This window comes from Amblyomma americanum, chromosome 8 (assembly GCF_052857255.1).
Source record: "Amblyomma americanum isolate KBUSLIRL-KWMA chromosome 8, ASM5285725v1, whole genome shotgun sequence".
NCBI lineage: Eukaryota > Metazoa > Arthropoda > Arachnida > Ixodida > Ixodidae > Amblyomma > Amblyomma americanum.
In genome coordinates, this window is record NC_135504.1 from 147,305,766 (window position 1) to 147,314,056 (window position 8,291).

The following is an 8,291-nucleotide window of genomic DNA, read 5'->3' on the forward strand; positions in this document are numbered from 1 at the left end:
CGCGGAGTTTTAAGAGAAAAAGTTTTGACGCGTATCACGTGGATACTTGTAAAACGGATGTGTTTAGATATAGCTCGTTTTGTTATAAAACCGCTTGTTTCGTTGTTTTAAGCAAGAATACGTGCTTTTCGCGTAGTTATAGAAGAAAAAGTTTTGACGCGTATTGGACTTGTAAAACCGATGTGTTCAGATTTAGCTCATCTCGGTCTAAAACAGCTTGTTTCGTTGTATTAAGCACGAATACATGCTTTTCGCGCAGTTATAAGAGAAAAAAGTTTTGACGCGCATCACATGGACACATTTAAAACCGTTGTGTCCAGATTTAGCTCGTTTCGGTCTAAAACAGCTTGTTTCGTTGTATTAAGCAAGAATACATGCTTTTCGCACAGTTATAAGAGAAAATGATTTGACGCGTATCAGAGGAAGACTTGTAAAACCGATGTGTTCAGATATAGCTCGTTTCGGTCTAAAACAGCTTGTTTCGTTGTATTAAGCACGAATACATGCTTTTAGCGCAGTTATAAGAGAAAAAGTTTTGACGCGTATTACATGGACACTTGTAAAACCGATGTGTTCAGATCTAGGTCATCTCGGTCTAAAACAGCTAGTTTCGTTGTATTAAGCAAGAATACATGCTTTTCGCGCAGTTATAAGAGAAAAAGTTCTGACGCGTATTAGAGGGACTTGAAAACAGATGTGTTCAGATTTAGCTCATCTCGGTCTAAAACAGCTTGTTTCGTTGTATTAAGCACGAATACATGCTTTTCGCGCAGTTATAAGACAAAAAGTTTTGACGCCTATCACATGGACACTTGTAAAACCGATGTGTTCAGATCTAGCTCGTTTTGGTCTAAAACAGCTTGTTTCGTTGTATTAAGCAAGAATACATGCTTTTCGCGCAGTTATAAGAGAAAAAGTTTTGACGCGTTTCACAGGGACACTTGTAAAACCGATGTGTTCAGATTTAGCTCGTTTCGGTCTAAAACAACTTGTTTTGCTGTATTAAGCACGAATACATGCTTTTCGCGGAGTTTTAAGAGAAAAAGTTTTGACGCGTATCACGTGGATACTTGTAAAACGGATGTGTTTAGATATAGCTCGTTTTGTTATAAAACCGCTTGTTTCGTTGCTTTAAGCAAGAATACGTGCTTTTCGCGTAGTTATAGAAGAAAAAGTTTTGACGCGTATTGGACTTGTAAAACCGATGTCTTCAGATTTAGCTCATCTCGGTCTAAAACAGCTTGTTTCGTTGTATTATGCACGAATACATGCTTTTCGCGCAGTTATAAGAGAAAAAGTTTTGACGCGTATCAGAGGAAGACTTGTAAAACCGATGTGTTGTGATTTAGCTTGTTTCGGTCTAAAACAGCTTGTTTCGTTGTATTAAGCAAGAATACATGCTTTTCGCGCAGTTATAAAAGAAAAAAGTTTTGACGCGTATCACATGGACACATTTAAAACCGATGTTTTCAGATTTAGCTCGTTTCGGTCTAAAACAGCTTGTTTCGTTGTATTAAGCAAGAATACATGCTTTTCGCGCCGTTATAAGAGAAAAAGTTTTGACGCGTATCAGAGGAACACTTGTAAAACCGATGTGTGGTGATTTAGCTCGTTTCGGTCTAAAACAGCTTGTTTCGTTGTATTAAGCAAGAATACATGCTTTTAGCGCAGTTATAAGAGAAAAAGTTTTGACGCGTGTCACAGGGACACTTGTAAGACCGGTGTTCAGATTTACCTTGTTTCGGACTAAAACAGCTTGTTTCGTTGGATTAACACGAATACATGCTTTTCGCGCAGTTATAAGAGAAAAAAATTTTGACGCGTATCACATGGACACTTGTAATACCGATGTGTTCAGATTTAGCTCGTTTCGGTCTAAAACAACTTGTTTCGTTGTATTAAGCACGAATACATGCTTTTCGCGCAGTTATAAGAGAAAAAGTTTTGACGCGTGTCACAGGAACACTTGTAAAACCGATGTGTTTAGATATAGCTCGTGTTGGTATAAAACAGCTTGCTTCGTTGTTTTAAGCAAGAATACGTGCTTTTCGCGTAGTGATAGAAGAAAAAGTTCTGACGCGTATTAGAGGGACTTGTAAAACCGATGTGTTCAGATTTAGCTCATCTCGGTCTAAAACAGCTTGTTTTGTTGTATTAAGCACGAATACATGCTTTTCGCGCTGTTATAAGAGAAAAAGTTTTGACGCGTATCAGAGGAAGACTCGTAAAACCGATGTGTTCAGATCTAGCTCGTTTCGGTCTAAAACAGCTTGTTTCGTTGTATTAAGCAAGAATACATGCTTTTCGCGCAGTTATAAGAGAAAAAGTTTTGACGCGTGTCACAGGGACAATTGTAAAACCGATGTGTTCAGATTTACCCCGTTTCGGACTAAAACAGCTTGTTTCGTTGTATTAAGCACGAAACATGCTTTTCGCGCAGTTATAAGAGAAAAAGTTTTGACGCGTATCAGAGGAAGACTTGTAAAACCGATGTGTTCAGATATAGCTCGTTTCGGTCTAAAACAGCTTGTTTCGTTGTATTAAGCAAGAATACATGCTTTTCGCGCGGTTATAAGAGAAAAAGTTTTGACGCGTGTCACAGGGACACTTGTAAAACCGATGTGTTCAGATTTACCTCGTTTCGGACTAAAACAGCTTGTTTCGTTGGATTAAGCACGAATACATGCTTTTCGCGCATTTATAAGTGAAAAAGTTTTGACAAGTGTCACAGGGACACTTGTAAAACCGATGAGTTCAGATTTAGCTCATCTCGGTCTAAAACAGCTAGTTTCGTTGTATTAAGCAAGAATACATGCTTTTCGCGCAGTTATCAGAGAAAACGTTTTGACGCGTATTAGAGGAACACTTGTAAAACCGATGTGTTGTGATTTAGCTCGTTTCGGTCTAAAACAGCTTGTTTCGTTGTATTAAGCACGAATACATGCTTTTAGCCCAGTTATGAGAGAAAAAGTTTTGACGCTTATCACATGGACACTTGTAAAACCGATGTGTCTAAAACAGCTAGTTCGTTGTATTAAGCACGAATACATGCTGTTCGCGCAGTTATAAGAGAAAAAGTTTTGACGCGTGTCACAGGGACACTTGTAAAACCGATGTGTTCAGATTTAGCTCATCTCGGTCTAAAACAGCTAGTTTCGTTGTATTAAGCACGAATACATGCTTTTCGCGCAGTTATAAGAGAAAAAGTTTTGACGCGTATCACGTGGATACTTGTAAAACCGATGTGTTTAGATATAGCTCGTATTGGTATAAAACAGCTTGATTCGTTGTTTTAAGCACGAATACATGCTTTTCGCGCAGTTATAAGAGAAAAAAGTTTTGACGCGTGTCACAGGGACACTTGTAAAACCGATGTGTTCAGATATAGCTCGTTTTGGTATAAAACAACTTGTTTCGTTGTTTTAAGCACGAATACATGCTTTTCGCGCATTTATAGAAGAAAACGTTTTGACGCGTATTAGAGGGACACTTGTAAAACCGATGTGTTCAGATTTAGCTCATCTCGGTCTAAAACAGCTTGTTTCGTTGTATTAAGCACGAATACATGCTTTTCGCGCAGTTATAAGAGAAAAAGTTTTGACGCGTATCAGAGGAACACATTTAAACCGATGTGTTCAGATTTAGCTCGTTTCGGTCTAAAACAACTTGTTTCGTTGTATTAAGCACGAATACGTGCTTTTCGCGCAGTTATAAGAGAAAAAGTTTTGACGCGTATCACGTGGATACTTGTAAAACCGGTGTGTTTAGATATAGCTCGTTTCGGTCTAAAACAGCTTGTTTCGTTGTATTAAGCAAGAATACATGCTTTTTGCGCAGTTATAAGAGAAAAAGTTTTGACGCGTGTCACAGGGACAATTGTAAAACCGATGTGTTCAGATTTACCTCGTTTCGGACTAAAACAGCTTGTTTCGTTGGATTAAGCACGAATACATGCTTTTCGCGCAGTTATAAGAGAAAAAAGTTTTGACGCGCATCACATGGACACATTTAAAACCGTTGTGTCCAGATTTAGCTCGTTTCGGTCTAAAACAGCTTGTTTCGTTGTATTAAGCAAGAATACATGCTTTTCGCACAGTTATAAGAGAAAATGATTTGACGCGTATCAGAGGAAGACTTGTAAAACCGATATGTTCAGATATAGCTCGTTTCGGTCTAAAACAGCTTGTTTCGTTGTATTAAGCACGAATACATGCTTTTAGCGCAGTTATAAGAGAAAAAGTTTGGATGCGTATTACATGGACACTTGTAAAACCGATGTGTTCAGATCTAGGTCATCTCGGTCTAAAACAGCTTGTTTCGTTGTATTAAGCAAGAATACATGCTTTTCGCGCAGTTATAAGAGAAAAAGTTCTGACGCGTATTAGAGGGACTTGTAAAACAGATGTGTTCAGATTTAGCTCATCTCGGTCTAAAACAGCTTGTTTCGTTGTATTAAGCACGAATACATGCTTTTCGCGCAGTTAAAAGAGAAAAAGTTTTGATGCCTATCACATGGACACTTGTAAAACCGATGTGTTTAGATATAGCTCGTATTGGTATAAAACAGCTTGTTTCGTTGTTTTAAGCACGAATACATGCTTTTCGCGCAGTTATCAGAGAAAACAGTTTTGACGCGTGTCACAGGGACACTTGTAAAACCGATGTGTTCAGATATAGCTCGTTTTGGTATAAAACAACTTGTTTCGTTGTTTTAAGCACGAATACATGCTTTTCGCGCATTTATAGAAGAAAACGTTTTGACGCGTATTAGAGGGACACTTGTAAAACCGATGTGTTCAGATTTAGCTCATCTCGGTCTAAAACAGCTTGTTTCGTTGTATTAAGCACGAATACATGCTTTTCGCGCAGTTATAAGAGAAAAAGTTTTGACGCGTATCAGAGGAACACATTTAAACCGATGTGTTCAGATTTAGCTCGTTTCGGTCTAAAACAACTTGTTTCGTTGTATTAAGCACGAATACGTGCTTTTCGCGCAGTTATAAGAGAAAAAGTTTTGACGCGTATCACGTGGATACTTGTAAAACCGGTGTGTTTAGATATAGCTCGTTTCGGTCTAAAACAGCTTGTTTCGTTGTATTAAGCAAGAATACATGCTTTTCGCGCAGTTATAAGAGAAAAAGTTTTGACGCGTGTCACAGGGACAATTGTAAAACCGATGTGTTCAGATTTACCTCGTTTCGGACTAAAACAGCTTGTTTCGTTGGATTAAGCACGAATACATGCTTTTCGCGCAGTTATAAGAGAAAAAAGTTTTGACGCGCATCACATGGACACATTTAAAACCGTTGTGTCCAGATTTAGCTCGTTTCGGTCTAAAACAGCTTGTTTCGTTGTATTAAGCAAGAATACATGCTTTTCGCACAGTTATAAGAGAAAATGATTTGACGCGTATCAGAGGAAGACTTGTAAAACCGATGTGTTCAGATATAGCTCGTTTCGGTCTAAAACAGCTTGTTTCGTTGTATTAAGCACGAATACATGCTTTTAGCGCAGTTATAAGAGAAAAAGTTTTGACGCGTATTACATGGACACTTGTAAAACCGATGTGTTCAGATCTAGGTCATCTCGGTCTAAAACAGCTAGTTTCGTTGTATTAAGCAAGAATACATGCTTTTCGCGCAGTTATAAGAGAAAAAGTTCTGACGCGTATTAGAGGGACTTGTAAAACAGATGTGTTCAGATTTAGCTCATCTCGGTCTAAAACAGCTTGTTTCGTTGTATTAAGCACGAATACATGCTTTTCGCGCAGTTATAAGAGAAAAAGTTTTGACGCCTATCACATGGACACTTGTAAAACCGATGTGTTCAGATCTAGCTCGTTTTGGTCTAAAACAGCTTGTTTCGTTGTATTAAGCAAGAATACATGCTTTTCGCGCCGTTATAAGAGAAAAAGTTTTGACGCGTTTCACAGGGACACTTGTAAAACCGATGTGTTCAGATTTAGCTCGTTTCGGTCTAAAACAACTTGTTTTGCTGTATTAAGCACGAATACATGCTTTTCGCGGAGTTTTAAAAGAAAAAGTTTTGACGCGTATCACGTGGATACTTGTAAAACGGATGTGTTTAGATATAGCTCGTTTTGTTATAAAACCGCTTGTTTCGTTGTTTTAAGCAAGAATACGTGCTTTTCGCGTAGTTATAGAAGAAAAAGTTTTGACGCGTATTGGACTTGTAAAACCGATGTCTTCAGATTTAGCTCATCTCGGTCTAAAACAGCTTGTTTCGTTGTATTAAGCACGAATACATGCTTTTCGCGCAGTTATAAGAGAAAAAGTTTTGACGCGTATCAGAGGAAGACTTGTAAAACCGATGTGTTGTGATTTAGCTTGTTTCTGTCTAAAACAGCTTGTTTCGTTGTATTAAGCAAGAATACATGCTTTTCGCGCAGTTATAAGTGAAAAAAGTTTTGACGCGTATCACATGGACACATTTAAAACCGATGTTTTCAGATTTAGCTCGTTTCGGTCTAAAACAGCTTGTTTCGTTGTATTAAGCAAGAATACATGCTTTTCGCGCCGTTATAAGAGAAAAAGTTTTGACGCGTATCAGAGGAACACTTGTAAAACCGATGTGTGGTGATTTAGCTCGTTTCGGTCTAAAACAGCTTGTTTCGTTTTATTAAGCAAGAATACATGCTTTTAGCGCAGTTATAAGAGAAAAAGTTTTGACGCGTGTCACAGGGACACTTGTAAGACCGGTGTTCAGATTTACCTTGTTTCGGACTAAAACAGCTTGTTTCGTTGGATTAACACGAATACATGCTTTTCGCGCAGTTATAAGAGAAAAAAGTTTTGACGCGTATCACATGGACAATTGTAATACCGATGTGTTCAGATTTAGCTCGTTTCGGTCTAAAACAACTTGTTTCGTTGTATTAAGCACGAATACATGCTTTTCGCGCAGTTATAAGAGAAAAAGTTTTGACGCGTGTCACAGGAACACTTGTAAAACCGATGTGTTTAGATATAGCTCGTTTTTGTATAAAACAGCTTGCTTCGTTGTTTTAAGCAAGAATACGTGCTTTTCGCGTAGTTATAGAAGAAAAAGTTCTGACGCGTATTAGAGGGACTTGTAAAACCGATGTGTTCAGATTTAGCTCATCTCGGTCTAAAACAGCTTGTTTTGTTGTATTAAGCACGAATACATGCTTTTCTCGCTGTTATAAGAGAAAAAGTTTTGACGCGTATCAGAGGAAGACTCGTAAAACCGATGTGTTCAGATCTAGCTCGTTTCGGTCTAAAACAGCTTGTTTCGTTGTATTAAGCACGAATACATGCTTTTAGCGCAGTTATAAGAGAAAAAGTTTTGACGCGTATTACATGGACACTTGTAAAACCGATGTGTTCAGATCTAGCTCATCTCGGTCTAAAACAGCTTGTTACGTTGTATTAAGCAAGAATACATGCTTTTCGCGCAGTTATAAGAGAAAAAGTTTTGACGCGTTTCACAGGGACACTTGTAAACCCGATGTGTTCAGATTTAGCTCGTTTCGGTCTAAAACAACTTGTTTCGTTGTATTAAGCACGAATACATGCTTTTAGCGCCGTTATAATAGAAAAATGTTTTGACGCGTATCACATGGACACTTGTAAACCGATGTGTTCAGATCTAGCTCGTTTTGGTCTAAAACACCTTGTTTCGTTGTATTAAGCACGAATACATGCTGTTCGCGCAGTTATAAGAGAAAAAGTTTTGACGCGTGTCACAGGGACACTTGTAAAACCGATGTGTTCAGATTTAGCTCATCTCGGTCTAAAACAGCTTGTTTCGTTGTATTAAGCACGAATACATGCTTTTCGCGCAGTTATAAGAGAAAAAGTTTTGACGCGTATCAGAGGAACACATTTAAACCGATGTGTTCAGATTTAGCTCGTTTCGGTCTAAAACAACTTGTTTCGTTGTATTAAGCACGAATACGTGCTTTTCGCGCAGTTATAAGAGAAAAAGTTTTGACGCGTATCACGTGGATACTTGTAAAACCGGTGTGTTTAGATATAGCTCGTTTCGGTCTAAAACAGCTTGTTTCGTTGTATTAAGCAAGAATACATGCTTTTCGCGCAGTTATAAGAGAAAAAGTTTTGACGCGTGTCACAGGGACAATTGTAAAACCGATGTGTTCAGATTTACCTCGTTTCAGACTAAAACAGCTTGTTTCGTTGGATTAAGCACGAATACATGCTTTTCGCGCAGTTATAAGAGAAAAAAGTTTTGACGCGCATCACATGGACACATTTAAAACCGTTGTGTCCAGATTTAGCTCGTTTCGGTCT